This window comes from Tachypleus tridentatus, chromosome 4, assembly GCF_004210375.1.
Source record: "Tachypleus tridentatus isolate NWPU-2018 chromosome 4, ASM421037v1, whole genome shotgun sequence".
NCBI lineage: Eukaryota > Metazoa > Arthropoda > Merostomata > Xiphosura > Limulidae > Tachypleus > Tachypleus tridentatus.
Window position 1 is genome coordinate 104,348,611 of NC_134828.1, and position 16,336 is coordinate 104,364,946.

General features: G+C 36.4%; 1 protein-coding gene across 8 annotated transcripts in view; it reads right to left on the reverse strand.

The window, feature by feature from the left end:
• Positions 1-16,336, reverse strand: part of LOC143249816 (poly(rC)-binding protein 3-like) — a 199,763-nt gene that overhangs the window by 143,138 nt on the left and 40,289 nt on the right. For 7 of the 8 annotated variants that reach the window (XR_013027955.1, XR_013027957.1, XR_013027956.1 and 4 more), the window contains exon 2: positions 13,632-13,715. The exons of the other annotated variant lie outside the window; for it this stretch is intronic. The gene's annotated coding sequence lies outside the window, so the exon portion shown is untranslated. The remainder of the gene's footprint in view (positions 1-13,631; positions 13,716-16,336) is intronic. 8 annotated transcript variants of the gene reach the window in all.

A 16,336-nucleotide genomic window follows, 5' to 3' on the forward strand; every position in this document is an offset into this window, starting at 1 on the left:
TAATATTCAGATACAATGAAATCATTTCAAAACACAAATAATACTTAACAACCGTGTCCAAATAATGACGAAGTTAAGTGATTGGTTTGGTTTGTTTTGAATTTCGAGCAAAGCTACAGAAGGAGTATCTGTGATAGTCATGCCTAATTTTGCAATGAAAGACCAGAGGGAAGGCAGTTGGTTATCACCACCCACCACCAACTCTTGGACTACTCTTTTACCAACGAATAGTGAGATTGACCGTCACACTATAACGACTCCACAGCTGAAGTGGCGAGCATGTTTGACGTGACGAGGATTCGAACCCGCGACCCTCAGATTACGAATCAAGCGCCGTAACCTGGCCATGCAGAGCCAAGTATAACGAATCGGAACACTTAATATACATACAATAAACTTGCTTTCAAAGTTAGGAGAAATGGAGAGTATACTAAATAGCTTAAACAAATATAAATGCTTTATATAATTAAAAATATGAGTAAATGTTTCATTTTATCTTTTTTAATGTTGAAATCTTTATATGCACTGTTGAGTTTGTGATATGTTTTCAATGTGGTATTCCTCGCAAAACGAGAGACTTGAATAAACATCCATTAGAAACATTTATAAAAATTTATTATTATTAATATTTTGAATTTCGCGCAAAGCTACACTACATGAGGTCTATCAATGTTAACCGTCCCTAATTTAGCAGTGTAAGGCTAAAGGGAAGGCAGCTAGTCATTACCAACCACCGCCAACTCTTGGCTACTCTTTAACCAATGAATGGTAGAACTGACCATTACATTATAACGTCCCCACGGCTGAAAGGGCGAGCACGTTTGGTGCGATGAGGATTCGAACCCGTGACCCTCAGATTACGAGTCGAATGCTTTAGCCCATCTAGCCATGCCGGGCCGCCATTTATAAAGAGAGAACAATTTATGTTAACGTTAATTTAAATTTACTCATTACTATAATCATTGTTGATACTCTTGGTCTACTCTTTTACCAACGAATAGTTGGATTAAGTGTCACATCATAACATTCCCACGGCTGAGAGAGTGAGCATGTTTGGTGTGACGGTGATTCGAACCCGCGACCCTCAGATTACGAGTCGAATGCCTTAGCCCACCTAGCCATGCCGGTCCTTCTAAAGTAATGGAAAAGAAAGATTGTAGCTTGTCAACATCACCTACCACCAATCCTCCGGCTATTCTTGTTTGATAGAATTGTCAGAGTCGGTTATCACTCTTACAGTACACCCACTACTTCAAAATGCAAAGCTCCTTTTAGCAGCATTGGATCTCGAACTGTAAACTCTCAGGTTCACAGTGCAGGAAGGCTAACCACAGAGCCACGACCAGCTCTTCAAAGATGGTAAGGTTGGCCAATTGCTTGTAATTACGCACAAAGCCACACAATGGAATATCTATCGTCTGATCATCACGGGTATCCAAACTCGGTTTCTAAAGGTGGGAGTCCACAGACATGCCGTTGTGCCACGAGAGGGCGGTAAAGAAAAATACGATTGCCTGAAATAGAGATAAACTGTTGTTTGTTTTGAATTTCGCTGAAAGCTGTACGAGGGCTATCTGCACTAGCCGTCCCTAATTTAACAGTGTAAGACTAGAGGGAAGGCAGCTAGTCATCACCACCCACCGCCAACTCTTGGGCTACTCTTTTACCAACGAATAGTGGGATTGACCGTCACATTACAACGCCCCGACGGCTGAAAGGGCGAGCATGTTTGGTGCGACCGGGATTCGAATCCACGACCCTCAGATTACGAGTCGAGCGCCTTAAAACACTTGGCCATGCCGAGCCCAATAAGTTGTTGACTTACTGTAAAATAATATTAATAAAAAGTGTGCACAGAATGAGTAATATATTTAGGCTAACTTCCCTTTCTCATAATATGAAAATTCCCTTTATATTTCAACGTCAGTGTTATACACTAAATAAAAAACGTAAAATGAAAAGTCCACACAGAGAGGCTGAGACGGTACACATAACTAAAGTTCGCAAATATCACAAAAACAAATATGGACATTGAGAAAATTTCATGTATAATGCACGTTATTATCAAAAGATTTCAACATGAATAAGGTATATCGAACAAACTTTTTACAAACTAATTATGACGAAACGTTGTTACTGTATTTGATAATGAAACAGTTTTCTTTGTTACCCTCCAAAATCGATTAGAAAACTCCTGAAATGAGCAAAACGCAGCAAGTGGTTAACTTATTCTAAAAATTACGAACGTTATTTATGTTATCATTAATGCAAGTAAACTGATGAAGCCAACAGATGTTTCTGTTTATACAACTGTTCATTAATTTACTTAAACAAGCAAAGTTAAGAAATATTTTCAACAACTGCTATATGTAATTCAAAGTAATGAAATGGTCAAGGCTCGAGGTAAGTAACATTTACTATATGAAGCCACGAGAAATCATTACATACTTTACTACATCAAGCCACAAGAAATCATTTCATCCTTTACTATATGAAGCCACGAGAAATCATTACATACTTTACTACATCAAGCCACGAGAAATCATTACATACTTTACTACATCAAGCCACGAGAAATCATTACATCCTTTACTACATCAAGCCACGAGAAATCATTACATCCTTTACTACATCAAGCCACGAGAAATCATTACATCCTTTACTACATCAAGCCACGAGAAATCATTACATCCTTTACTATATCAAGCTACGAGAAATAACTTTACCATTTACTGCAATCCACGCGGCTACGAAACAATCGCAATCTTTCTTTAGTATACGAAAATAACGGAAGAAAATAAACAAGCAATAACTTGGAAACAGATGCTGATGGCGGAAGCAATTAGAAAGCATTATATAGAAGGACAGAGCTTTAAACATCTCGTTGTAATGACGATGTAATCGTTCCACATTTCAAATATTCTACTAGATGATCATGTGTTATATAGACTGAACTGTGTATTCTGGCAAGAGCCCAACATAATTAATCATATATACGCGTATGTGTGTATATTTTAAAAGTTTGGCCTTTCAACAAAAGATAAATACATATAGACAAAAAAGCTCCTAACCTGGCACCGTGAAAATTCTATCACAGTAATCTTTATAATGATTAGAAATCAGTGATTCATCACTTTGGTGCCCTCACTGTTAGCGAAACCTTGGGAAAGTATTGTACTATTAAAAAACTTGGAAACCTTTCTTCTTTCGGGTTAAACTTACAGAATTAGAGTAACGGCCTAAATTATAAAATATTATCAAAAGTCAAGAAAAGCTTCCAGTCATTACTAAGCAAAACGAATACTGTGCTGTTTGTATACAAGTATTACCTTGTTTGTTTGTAGTGAAACAGAAAGCTACACAGTGGACTATCTGCACTCTGTACACTCAACAAGAATTTGGAAATCCTGTTCCTAGCGTTGTAAAGTCTGCAGACATACCACTGTGTCACTTGTGGACAGGTTTAATCTATCAGTTAACATACGTACAGGATACTGATTTACAGAGTGTATATTTCGTATAGCAAAGCCACATCGAGATTTCTGCTGAACCCACCGAGGGGAATCGAACCCCTCATTTTAGCGTTTTAAATCCTTAGATTTACCGCTGTACTAACGGGGGACTCTAATTTAGAGAACGAAAAAAAAACAACTCAAAAGAGGGGGAAATATTTTGTTATTTCTAACAAGTGTCCTATTTAAGAATTAAAACATACTGTAAGTGAAATTAATTTTACTTTAATTTGCTGAATTGACAAGGCATGGCCTAAAACAACACACAATAGACAAGGTATGGCCTAAAACAACACACAATAGACAAGGTATGGCCTAAAACAACACACAATAGACAAGGTATGGCCTAAAACAACACACAACAGACAAGGTATGGCCTAAAACAACACACAACAGACAAGGTATGGCCTAAAACAACACACAACAGACAAGGCATGGCCTAAAACAACACACAACAGACAAGGCATGGCCTAAAACAACACACAACAGACAAGGCATGGCCTAAAACAACACACAACAGACAAGGTATAGCCTAGAACAACACACAATAGACAAGGTATAGCCTAGAACAACACACAATAGACAAGGTATAGCCTAGAACAACACACAATAGACAAGGTATGGCCTAGAACAACACACAATAGACAAGGTATGGCCTAGAACAACACACAATAGACAAGGTATGGCCTAGAACAACACACAATAGACAAGGTATGGCCTAGAACAACACACTTTGAAAATCTAACTAGTTTAATTAAAATAAAAAAAGATGAGAAGAAAAAATTCAAAAAGTTCATGACCATTTATCAGCTCAAGTGAGGAACTGGTTATAAATGAAATTAGCTCTTACATACATGCCAAACCGATGTGATAAAAGGAGCTAACAGACGGTTACAAAGCAACAGTCTCAGTTTAATTAAAGTCAGTATCAGGTGAGTCTTAATTGAGAATAAATAATTAATATACAGAATCACACTGAAAAGTGAATAAAGATCTAACGAAATAGACTACTTTTCAGTTAAGTGCTTATTTCATTAGAAATCTTTAGATGTTTTGTTCCGCCGCTTCTGAATGAATTTAAATACAAATGAAAACGTTATGAACACATACACGGCTTTTCAGTTCGGTGCATGAGTGTGTGCGTACGTTGTAATATAAGCTCTTTAATTCACATATATTTAAAATAATTCAATCCAAAGGTACAAAAAGTATATAGTGATAGAAGGTTTAATGAATTACGATGTAGATGGAAAGCGTAGCGCAGTCTTCCACTCTCTACCTTCTGCATATCGCTTCAAATTAGTTTGGCATTGTGATTGTATTTGTATGATACCAAATACTACTATACCTAGTGTGCTCAACCATCACTGACCAATTAACATCTATAAAATTTATTTAATTTCTAAAGATATTAATATAACATATTAACACTGTTTGTTTGTTGGAAGTTAAGCATATAATGGGCTGGGCTATCTGTGCTCTGTCTACCACAGGTATCGAAACCCGGTTTCTAGCGTTGAAAGCCCGCAAACATACCGCTGTACCACTGTGTGTGTAGGGAGATCAACATTCTAGCACGGTAAAATAACTACCAGTTTTAAAAACAAAAGATGGGTCTAATAAATTTATACAGATAAGTCCCTTTAAAAACACGGTTTCTCAAACTAATTTTACGACAGAGGTTCCGTTACGTATCATTGTTTTCTTAGCTAGATACAAAACATTCTTTAACATTGTTTTTTTATTTGTCTAAACTGGCATCTTTTAAATGTCAAATTTCTTTGTCAACTCATTTACAAGTACATACATGAATTATAGTGTTACTTGGCGTATAAGCACAACTTACTATAAGTCGTTAAATTCCTAATGGTTTGGACACGTAATTTCTCAATAAACTATCTTAGAGACACAATGTAGAACTATTCTATAATCACGTTAAGGTAAAGTTCAAATATTAAGTGTATCCAACACTATTACATAAGAACAAGCAAGTATTTAATATAATATTTAACTAGTATCCTACGTTGTGTGGCGTTAGCGTTCCTCAGAGGATATTCAACAATGCATGTTCTAAAAATACGAGTTAAGAGGAGAGAAGTGACGTCAATAACTACAGGAAGTTAACCCTCCAAAACATCTTTAAAACCCAGAGAAACCGAGGACAATCGACAGCATACTAAAAAGGGAAGTCTCAAAACTGAAAGATCATAGGCCAGCTGGTTCAAGAAGGACACTTTTACCATTACCATCTCGTACACGGGTTACTCCGAAAACAACTGAAATGTTAATAAGTCACACAAATATTACGAAATGTGTAAACAGTAATTATTTAATATTGTGTTTTATATTTTGACCAATTACCTTATTGGCAAATACATTTATGGCGCGTTTTATCATCCACTGTTTTAAAATTATTGCTCAAACATATTAATTAAAAATCTGTGAAAGCCTTTTTATTATTCGTAAGGTTCGTTATATTTACAACTTACTGTTTTTCATGAAAAATATATTTTACAAAGAACCGTGATATATAAAACTTAACGAAGCACCATCATTTTTAACAAAACAAATGTAGATGTTGTTATAATACTAGTACAAAATTAGTGTGTGTTACTTAAAACTACTTATTATTTCAAATATTAGAGAAACGCTTGAAATATTTTTACTAGTTATACCTAACAAATTAAAAATACTGACCTATCTAACATACATTTAAAACTGCAAAGCACTGAAATAAGATGGTTATATTAAAATATTCACAACAGAACTCCGCAAAACAGAATAAATGCCTATCTTATTCTGTAAGAAACACTACATATTTCGGTAAAGATACGCTATATTATAGCAATCTTAGGTCATTTTGTTGTTGTTGTTTTTACTAGAAACATCATCTAGTGACTTGAATGAAAAAGAAAAACGCACTGCTGCATTATACGAAAGTTGTAGAGTAAAAAATGACGTAAATAGAAGGTTAAATTCCGTTATCCATCATTCCGTATTGAGTTTTAGTGTCACAGATTGCGGACGATGGTTGACGTCGATGCTACGTCGGAAAGTAAGCACGAGAAGAATGACGTCACCAATATGGATACAAAGCCAAACTGCAATCAACAACACCCAGTATGCATAATCGTTTCGTCTGTTATCTGCGATTTTGTTCTTCTTATGAAACACTGTAACAATATACGTATTATATACCGAGCTAGAGATGCGAAAAAGTAAATAACTGAAAAGTGCAGTTATTTTACTGGACACCAGGTAATAATACCACGTGTTTTGTATTATAACTTTACAATGTACGAGATCATGTCATAGTTTCACAACTATAAAGAGTAATACTACACAAGAAGAGTATTCTACCCAGTGTTTTATCTTCTACTGACAAAAGACAGAATTCAGGAAACTCACAGGACCAAACATAACACCAGTCGGGTGGCCTGCTCAGTTGTACCGCAGTAACTAAATCACATCAGAACAGAGTGCGATAGCATGAGTGAAAATGATGGAATATTTTATCACTTCTTGCTTCACAGGAGCAGCCAGATGCCTGTTTGCAATCATCCCGAAACCTTCTTAGTTTCGAGAATACAAACACTCGATGTCATAATCAAGACAACCGTTCCACAACCAGTCTGTTGTTCACTCACCAGCACAGAATCTCAACATATTCGCTCAACACTCTTGTAAATTACGTTATACTTCAGTCGAAACATTGCTACAAAGTTGGAGTGCACCAGAAGAAACTTAAGTTTCTGAAAATATAATACACCCAAGTTGGATGTCGATTGAAACATGATGATAATCATTATCCCCACCTCTCCTTCTAAGGGCGTACAACTCAATAAATGCACCTATTCATCATGGAATTTAAAACAATTTTCAATAAATCTGGGCAAGTCCAATTAGCTTCTAAAAATATTAAAAACAATAAAGTATTCATAGCCATTCTGAAGCGCTAAACCACTCCATCAATGATCTGTAAATCTTATGCAACTCCATGATCTTGGCTAAAGTACTCCATCAACGTTCAATGAACCTCACACAACACCGTCATTTTAGCTAAATACTCCATAAACGATCTGTAAATGTTAAGTAACTCCATAACCTTGCCTAAACAACTTCGTCAATGACCTGTAGGGCCTGGCATGGCCGAGCGCGTAAGGCGTGCGACTCGTAATCCGGTTCGCGCCCGCGTCGCGCTAAACATGCTCGCCCTCCCAGCCGTGAGGGCGTATAATGTGACGGTCAATCCCACTTTTCGTTGGTAAAAGAGTAGCCCAAGAGTTGGCGGTGGGTGGTGATGACTAGCTGCCTTCCCTCTAGTCTTACACTGCTAAATTAGGGACGGATAGCACAGATAGCCCTCGAGTAACTTTGTGCGAAATTCCAAAACAAACAAACAAACAGACCTGTAAATCTTATGTAACTCCATGATCTTGTCTAAAGTATTCCATCAACGATCAATGAGCCTTATGCAATTCCGACTTTGTACAATTATCCGGTTTTAATACAATCACACCTTGTATCACGAGTCCCATCAAATTCAAGATGTCAAGAGTTAACACCTGGCTGAACTTGGCTTGCTTAAAGTTGATAGCGAAGTTATGCAATTGATTATTTGTGCTACGTCCAATAATGGTATCGAAACACGGTTTTTAGCGTTGCAAGACTTTAGGCTTGCCACTAAGACACTTGGAGTCAAGCTGAATCTGGAGGCATACGCCTGTTACGTCAGAAAATGTTATGGGAAATCACGTCCCATCGCATGCTGGGCTAAGGTTTTGACATACCCAACGTCTCACGAGACTTGTCTAAGGCTTTTTCTCGATCAATCACAATCCTAGCAATACGAAATTAGCTGGGCCCAATAAATCCTGGAAATACAAAACCAGCTAGGCCTAATACCAAAATTACGTTCGATCAGCAAATAAAGCCTGTAGAAATACAATACGAAGTGTACGAGTGACCAATATCGTTCCTGTCAACTGTGGTTAATTTCAATAACAGTCTAAACCAAGCTTTGTGACAATCGATGAGCCGAAGGATGTATTCCCATCATACCTATTCTTTACTGTCTGCACAACAACTATCACTCAAGTTGTGGTCTAAGTTGGTAAGGTGTATACATACAGTGGAATGGTGGGTCCTAAAGGCCACACTGTGTAGAGAGTGACTTTCCACATCTGTATGAAGACTATGCTGCGTACAAACCAAATATGTGTCCATAAGGCTCCGTTTAAAGTTCACACTCAAATGATATATAATAATTTACCTTTGTGTATACCTGGTTTTAACACTTGAACGGCACTGACAATCTGTACTTTCATTGTAGAAATAAAAATGAAAAGAACCTATTAAAATATCAGATTAGCAAATGAACACATCTTAAGTCGATATGAAGACAGTCTATCCCGTGCGGTTAAGCATGTGCAAAATTCGTCGAAACAGCAAAATAATTCTTACAACAGCACACATAAATCATGTGCAAATCGAATAACACATTTTGACTGTATAAAGATATAAATTTTCAGGCCAAATTAAACAGGTGTTTGTCGACAAAGTAAAACATATTTTCATCCACTGGATACATTGCAATGCTCTTTCCAAACGCAAATATCACTATTAATGGTATATGCATGAAAAGGGTGTTTTAAGAATTTATAAGTTTTGGTTTTTAATTATTCCTGAGTATCATCAGTCCTCAGCCTGACTAATAACCGAATCATTGACCACAAATTCCTAATTACAATACTTGTGAACAGCATTCACAAAGGTTAATTGGGCTGTGATGCTGCCCTCTCGTGATAGCTTTCTCTTCACTCGTTATTTTTAAGGTCGTAAGTTACCCCATTTTCAACATGGCTTAATTTAAACTCCACTTGTGGAAAGTTGCCAAACAATTGTTTAAAATCTGTGGTTGCTGGCAGTCAAATTATGATTTCAGTCTTAAGTCTTCCTCGTCTAAATATACCTACATTTTTAAGTGTATCAAATCTATAGTTAAAAACGGTTTATCGAACAATATGATCTGCGACGTCGGTGTTTTTAAATTCATACGTTTTCCGTTTTCATAGCTGCATGTTTTATCCGGTCACAAGATAATATTTTACTATGGCAACAACAATCAAACTTCCACTTGAGCTAACGGAAAGAAGTTATGTAAGTTCAAACAGAAAAAGTATAGGTTATTAAAATGAAAGATACACTTTACTATAAGTAGCGCATTGATTGCTGAATGGCGAATAACAAATTAGAAAGAATTATATTTCTACTTGCGCATAAATACACAGAGAGTGAGAGGTCGTACAATTTGAAGCGAAACAAATTCCAAATTATAAAAAAAAGAAATAACTGTTGGTTTGTTTGTTTTTGAATTTCGCGCAAAGCTGCATGAGGGCTATCTGCTAATTTTGCAGTGTAAGACTAAAGAGAAGACGGCTAGTCATCACCACCCACCGCCAACTCTAGGACTACCCTTTTACCAACGGATTGGCCGTAACATTATAACGCCCCCACGGCTGAAAGAGTGAGCATGTTTGATGTGACGGGGATCCGAACCAGCGATCTCTGGATTACGAGTCGTGTGCTTTAACCACCTGGCCATGCCGGGCCTGAAATAACTGACCCAAGTTCTTCTATTGTTTTATTATTTAAAGTCGGGATGTAGCGTAAAATACATCCGAATTCTTTTTTAACCAACTTCCATGTGAGTTTTTTTCGCATTCGTATTTATTTTCAATCTCAATTTTTTAGAATTTTTTATTTCTACTAACAAACAAAAACGCGCAAAAATACGGGTCTGAAAGAAATTTCAATTTTATTACTGACAACAATTTTTAACCGGTTTTATTCAATGATTGGTATTTTGTGGAAATATTGTGACTGGGAAAAAGGGTAAGTGTTAAGAATTCCACTTTAATCACAATAACACGAATATATTCACATTAAGTTCGATCACACCTTTATGTCAGTAAAGAACCTTCTTCTCAGAAGGTTACTGTAGTTACTTACACTTTTTCTAAGTGACAGCAAATTATTGCCACATAAGAGGACCATCATCTCCATGGTAATCCTCTCAAAGCGTTCAAACGTCAGCTTTCAGGGTTGCTTGGTTTGAGGAATGTAATTTTTTGTTATAGTTACTCCATAGTGTGATGAAAACTGCCACGAGCAAATAAAAGAAAAAAATGTAATATACTTGTAATTCATAGAACAAAACTAATGTAACCTTTCAATGTACACTTTCGTTTTCGTGCCCGTAGTTAGATATGTATGTGGAAATGATAATACTAAACATTTTACTAGCCTCAAGCTACGAACAAAAATCGATTTTTTTAAAATCAGAAATTGTACTTCATTCAAAAACAAATACTCTTTATCTGTGCACACACACACACATTACAAAGTTTGTCTTTTTTTTTTTAAATTTCGCGCAAAGCTACTCGAGGGTTATCCGCGCTAGTCGTCCCTAATTTAACAGTGTAAGACTAAAGGGAAGGTAGTTAATCATCACCACCTCCAACCATCGCCAACTCCTGGGCTACTCTTTTACCAACGAATAGTGGGATTGACGGGCACATTATAACGCCCACGCGGCTAAAACGGGCGAGCACGTTTGGTGTGACGGGGATTCGAATCCGCGACCCTCAGATTACGAGTCGAGTACCTTAACCACCTGACCATGCCGGGCCTATTGCAAAGTACAATAAATTATTATATTTTTCTTTCGACTAAAACTTAGACGGTTCAAAAAGTTATGTCATTATGTATCTGATATCTATCACTTACTACATTTATGCATAGACAAAGATTTCTCGGATATTTGTTTACACGAGGCTTTTAAGTTTGAATACATAGAGCTTAATGTACTTCCAGTAAGAATATTTCAATTTTATACATTCAGAAATATTAGTTTGATGTCTTTTATAAAACACAAGGGGGGTCGGCTGGTCACGTTTACTTCTTCCTTCTCATGTCCACTTTTATTACGCAGAAACCTCAGCAATTGCAATTAAAATTTATTAAATTTCTAATTACGGGGGGGATATGTCTTCTTGATTTATAGGCGATTTTAGTGTGCACGTAGTGGTTGAAAATGAAGATTTTATAATTTTGAATTATGTTTTAAAAATGGAAGAGGTCATAAAATTACATTGTCGTTTCAATCTGAACAAAAATGTATTGGAACATAGGAACTCTTGGAAAATTCAATCCATATCTTCTTATGGACAGTGGTTTAATCTTCTTACTTAAGAGTTTTCATAATACTATTTTTTTTAAATTGTTGAAACAAAAGTCATTTAAGTATCAGAATCAGTCGATTTCTGCTAAACTGGCTTAGACATCTTTGTCACCATTTACGGATTGTAACGTCCAAAAATGGCTGACAACAGTTGTTTAAATACTTCATAAAATCAAACGTTTGTTCGTTTTAAGAATTTTTCGCGCAAAAGCAACTGCGTTCGTAGCTAAACACAAAACCGCATAATAGACTAACTAACTATGCTGTGCTTCTTACGGGTATCGAAACCCAGTTTTAAGCATTATAAACCTTCCGACTTATCGGTGAACCACTGAAGGCCACAAAGATAAATAAGAATAATTATCTGTATATAGTTGTTTCTAATATCACAATGGCAGACTACAGGGCAGGCAGCTATTGAACAGCACTCACTGCTGACTCTTAGGCTACTCTTGTCTGAACAAAGAGTGGACTTTGACGGTCACTATTACAGCGCGCCCATAGTTCCAAGATATGGAGAGCCTTTTGTGGCAACCATGAACCCTCGGATTAGTAGTCTTGGGACGCTAGCTCTTAAGCCATATCCAGTCTATGAAAACATTGCAATGCTTATCAAATCTCAATGTCAGAAAACAATTATAAAATCTAAAATCCATAATATTCCAGGTTAGCTAACTAAACAATTTATCCCGACAAGAATTTGAGAACGTCGTTAATTTCCAGCCTCCATAACCCACACAAACAAATGCACGTACTTTCCAAATAAAGGGAGCTAGCTACCAATAACAGAATATTACTGGCGAAATGATACTCATAAAATAAACATAAGGCATCGCGTACGCGTGCGTGCGCGAATGGTGAAACGGTAATTTTCTGGATGTACACCTACCAGTGTCATTGATTCTATAACAACATTTTAAATAATGTTTCTCTTCGAAAACTCGTTGTATTAAACGTGTATCATTCAAACAGACTCAAGAAAATGTAAACAATAGGGATCCCTCAACAGCCGCGGTACTTGAAACATTTTAAAGCAGAATTAGAGTAAATTAATTTATGAAACTTTTTACTCCTTTTTGTCAGCTACATTTTTATGCCACTGGGGCGCGCTTATACCTGATTCGATTTCATTATTCATCAGGATTTCCACTAGTCTATCCTCAAACTGAAATTATTTTAGGTAGGATTAGAGTACATAAATATACGAGACCCTGGGCATGGTCAAATACATCAATCGAAAGGGTTTGACCTCCAGAGCAAAAACTATAACGATTTCAAATCAGTCAAGAGGTGATGGAGCTATGAGCTAAAAGTTTATATTTGAAAAAAACAAACTCAGAAACATTCTATGAACTACTACGCCGCGACTAAAAATACGTACTTTATACAAGTAAAAACTCATCTAATATTTTAATTGTTGTAAGAAAAATGCTATTTTATTTTTTCGTTTAATATGCTATACAGTGACCGTTTTCAAACATTTATTGATCACTGTACGTAAACGTGTGATTTTTTTATCCTACTCAATTTTTCTACATTATTCCAAATATATATCTTTTATTAACATAGGTTGATTCTTGTCAAGAAATGTAATAAACATTTTTTAACAAATTATAAAACATCTATGTATAACAACACGCGCTTCTTAAACAATAAACGTGTCGCTTATGCAAATTACTATTCAGATGCTCAAAGAAACAAGTAAACAGCGTTTCGAGAGACGTCTTCAAATTAATAAACTCGAGAGCTTTCGCGCACAAAGTATAATCTAAGGCCTAGTAGGTAAACAACATTAACTTTAGTCTGGGAGATAAGTAAAGAATTGTAACAAAAGATTCCTTTTCAAAGATTGCAAGATAAAAGCTAGAAGTCCTTACCTCCACAAGGACCAGGGGAACAGGCTGCACGGTGAACTGCTGTTGTCTGGAGAACACGAACGTTGTAGTCCACAACTTGAAAAGCTGAAGAGGAGAAAAAAGAAAGAAAGAAAATTAGAAATGAGCTCTATTTCTGTTCTGGTTGCTAGGTGACAGCATGGTCCGAAAGCAGACAAGCCTTGTCAAAATATCACTAATTGTATAGCAGCATAAAAGGATGCTTGTAGCTCTCATTCGCGTGCTCTTGTTGCCATAGCAACAGCAAGACTAATAGAAGAGGAGTGGCATTCGTTTGAAGTTTACAGACCGAGATTTCGAACTGTTGATAAAGGACGTGAGCGAAACATTTTTGTGAAGATCACAGAACAGATCGTTTGTTTCAAAAACATTTTTATTTATTCCGACCTGTATTGAATGTAGGTGTCTCAAGAATATTCTGGAAATACATATTTTGCTATTTCCGAAAGGTAAACTTTCGTGATTGGAAAACACTTTTATAATACAATAAACTACATAAATAATCGTCAAAATTCTACAAAAAGGAATTATAGCACAAAAACAAAACAAAGTACACACATAAACTACCTTGAATATAGATCATAAGATTTCACCCAGTGGTGTGATGAAATGTGAACAGTGATGACCAGTAAAAATGTCACTAACCACATCCTACATGAAAGTTTAAAACCCATTTATTGTATGAACATAGTTTCTCATGTTTCAATGTTTATATTGTTGACTAGTGAAATTGTCACTAAGTACATCTTCTATGAATGTTTAAAACCTGTTTATTGTATGAACAATGTTTATCACATTTCAGTCCTCATGAAGATGTATAACAACAAATATGTCAAATAATGAAACGTTGCCAATAATATCCATAACTTGTTTCACATTTCGAGATCGAAATTTGTTTTGCACTAAAGTTTAATCTGAAACAGGTCTGAAAATTATGACACAAGAGTTGGTGGAACCGACACAACAGAGGAGAGGCAGCTAGTTAATAGCGCCTACCACCAACCCTGGTTACAGCTGTCTGACCGCAAAGTAAGATATGACCATAACACAACGCACCCACAGCTCCAAGATGTGGAAAGCACGTTTTGGGGGATAAAGAGGCATGAACGTGAAACCCACAGATTAGAGAAGGCATGTTAATCACTGGCCCATGATTCCCACTTACATCCCAAACCATTTACCAACGCATAGTTTTATTTAACTCTGCACACAATCATATTAAACAAGGTTCTAACTGGGGCAGAATATTTATAGATAGAACCCAAATGTTTACGTGCAGATCTCTATGTATATATAAATATAACGGTTCTATAATAACCACAGATCATCCACACAAGCGAACCAGCTGTTCGGGCAATACAAGTATCGCCACAACTAAGATAAAAAACGGGACACACAAATTGGGTGCCTTGACAGCAGTAGGAGGGTTAAGTGGTCGTTCTTTGACAGCTGTGTCTGATGGCGTTCATTTTTTTTTGTCTAGCATGGAGCAGGTTGAACACTCAAAAGACGACAGACAAGTTCGAGTGGCTTAACGAGTCACAAATAAAAAAGGTGAAGAAAATCCACTTTTAGTGTTTATCATGTATTGAAATCTACGGAGGGGTAGAAAAAAAAACAACTCTAAGTAAGCACCTCTGTGTATTTAAAGATAACAAACACTATTATTAGTTTTATAAATCATCACAAAACCAACGTATTGTAAACACGTGTTTCACGTAGTGTTTAAACCACAGACATAACCTCTGGCTGTTAAGTTAAACAAACATCGTTCTGCAAACTCAAATGTACTAGAAATTAACTAACCAGTCGATATCTAAAGGTCTCCTCATTTGTCACTCTTTTTAACTTAATGAGATCTCAGCACCATAGCAATAATACGACCGTCTTGATAACTTTCATTTTATACTATAAGCTCTGGGATTAGTGTTCTCGGTCAGTATCAGTTCCATACCCATCTGTGTGTATTTAACGAAATTATTCTTTCAAAAACAAAACACATCTTACTAACACTTCAGGTAAATAACCTACACACGTTTAATAAATAGATATTATTATGAAACTCCTCTAGATACTTTATCCATGTCTCCATCACAGAGTAGTTATCCTGAAACTCCTCTAGATACTTTATCTGTGTCTCCATCACAGAGTAGTTATCCTGAAACTCCCCTAGATACTTTATCCGTGTCTCCATCACAGAGTAGTTATCCTGAAACTCCACTAGATACTTTATCCGTGTCTCCATCACAGAGTAGTTATCCTGAAACTCCCCTAGATACTTTATCCGTGTCTCCATCACAGAGTAGTTATCCTGAAACTCCCCTAGATACTTTATCCGTGTCTCCATCACAGAGTAGTTATCCTGAAACTCCCCTAGATACTTTATCCGTGTCTCCATCACAGAGTAGTTATCCTGAAACTCCCTAGATACTTTATCCGTGTCTCCATCACAGAGTAGTTATCCTGAAACTCCCTAGATACTTTATCCGTGTCTCCATCACAGAGTAGTTATCCTGAAACTCCCTAGATACTTTATCCGTGTCTCCATCACAGAGTAGTTATCCTGAAACTCCTCTAGATACTTTATCCGTGTCTCCATCACAGAGTAGTTATCCTGAAACTCCTCTAGATACTTTATCCATGTCTCCATCAAGAGTAGTTATCCTGAAACTCCTCTAGATACTTTA